This window comes from Belonocnema kinseyi, chromosome 1 (assembly GCF_010883055.1).
Source record: "Belonocnema kinseyi isolate 2016_QV_RU_SX_M_011 chromosome 1, B_treatae_v1, whole genome shotgun sequence".
Lineage (NCBI taxonomy): Eukaryota > Metazoa > Arthropoda > Insecta > Hymenoptera > Cynipidae > Belonocnema > Belonocnema kinseyi.
The window spans coordinates 12,919,145-12,921,468 of NC_046657.1; positions in this window are offsets into that span (position 1 = coordinate 12,919,145).

Here is a 2,324-nt window from a genome sequence, read left to right on the forward strand (position 1 = left end):
TTTCCCATGTACTTTGCAGCTTGATTGTGAGACAATTTGGGACCTTTTGGGTGGGAACAAAGGAACACAGCCTCGAAGCGCGAAGCGTATACGGAACTCATGCCAGTAATCCAAGAAGAACGGACTGGGGTCAGTTTTCACGAAACTGAGAAATGCACTCTCAGAGGTGCCCAGGTCAATTAGAGACGTGGATACCCTAGAGATGCCGGTCGATATTTTCACGGAAACCATCAAATCCACTTATGAAATTAATTGTCGACCTTCAAGAGTCCGAAAGGCTCGAGAGACACACTGGTGGAATGGGAAACTCTAAGAGCATCGCAGGGAGACCAGAGAGAGGTTCAGACGTGCCAGTACTCGCAAAACGGAAAAACCATGGACCTCATTTATGACAATGAGGAATGAATATAGGAGTGCAATGCGCAAGGCAAAGCATGAGAGCTGGACCAACTTTTGCACTGACATCGAGAAAGACGCAAAGGTGGCTAAACTGGATAAAATGCTTTCTCGAAATCCGGATTCTATTCTCGGCACTCTGAAATTGTTCGACGGAAAGTACTCAGAGTCTGACAGGGATACCTTAGCCCACCTGATCAAGGCAAATTTTCCGGGCTTCACAAAATTAGGGGAAAGGGGGACGGCACCTCCGAGGCAATGAAAGTCGCCTGTGGCAGAACATGGCCCAAAGCGGCGGATATCCAACGTGATTGTTACCTCAGCCAGGGTCAGGTGGGTTCTGAAGTTCTATAGCCCTTACAAGTTTCTTAGTCCGGATGGTATATATCCAGCCTTTTTACAGAGGGTTAGTCACATCATCATTGGGCCGATTGCAAGACTTTCTGAGGCTAGTATGACTTTAGGTAACATTCCGACGGCATGAAGGGGTACGAGAGTAGTTTTCATTCCGAAAGTGGGCAGGATGTGCTACACTTCAACTAAGGATTTCTGTCCCATTTACCTCACATCATTTCTACTAAAAGTAGTGAAAAGACTTATGGGCGGATATATCCGCGATCAGGCTTGTAAAGTAATCAAATTCATAAGCACAACATGCCTATAGGGCTGGTCACTCAACTGAGATGGCCATAAGCACAGCAGTTGACCTAATCGAAGGAGAACTAAAGCAGATATGCCTCGCAACCGGTATGCCTCTTGCAGTAGTGGAATGGATCTGCAACATGTTGGCCAACAGGAACCTAACTATGACTAAGGGCGATACCACCTTATGTGGACCTTTGGACTCGGGATGTCCACAGGAAGGTATTTTATCAACCTTGCTGTGGTGCCTGCTAGTGGATGAATTGCTTTATCTGCTCATGATTCAGGGCTACCAGTCTTGGAACGAGCACCTGGAAACCAATTGTAAAAAGCCAGTAGCGATCCTTTGACTCTGTAGGAGAGCCATAGGGAAAAGCTAGCGCTTGAAACCGAAGGCACTTATGTGGATCTACAGAGCGATCCTGCGACCACTATGGCTCTGGGGGCACTAATAGGTTTGGAGCCCCTCCATCTTATCATCAGTGCCGTGACTGCGAAGGCAGCCTGAAGATTAAATATGGTAAACGATAGCAGTATCTCGGCAGTATTGCGGATATAAATCGACATTGCGAGAAGGCCAACACTGAACATAACCAGACACAAAATGTCCACTCGTCACTACCTCTTCGACAAGAAGTATCGAGTCAGCCTACCCACGTAAGAGGAATAGCTTAAAAGTGAGGCACACCTGCCCATGGATGGAGACAACTGGTTTACAAATGGCTCCAGGAAAAAAGAGAATACAGGTGCCGGAGTATATCGTAGAAGAAATGGAAGTTTTAATTGCGATGGGGTCCTACGCCACAGTTCTACAATCTGTGATTACGGCCATGCTCCAGTGCGCCTACAAGGCAAAGCTCAGACAGCAGGGCTGCTCTCATGGCCCTGAATGAAGAACGACTATGTCGCTACTAGTTTGGGACAACATTGAGGCACGAGATAAGCTGGCGACAGATAACCGACTCACTCTGCTTTGGATCCCTGGACACAGCAGAAGGAAGGGCAATAAGATAACGGATATCCTAGCAAAGCTATCAGTAAAAGAGAATTTTACTGAACCTGAGCCAGTCGCAGGCATTTCCATTAGGTTGGTCACTGAATATATTAAAATTTGGCTGACCCAGGGACATCAGACCGAGTGGATCTATCGCCTGTGTGGAAAGGATAATGAGACTTCTACGAGGGTCGATTGATAAGTTTCCGGCCTGACCAAGAAAAACAACGTTTTTAAGAATTTTTTTTTTTTATTTCTCAACATAATCTCCTCCAAGGCTGATACATTTCTC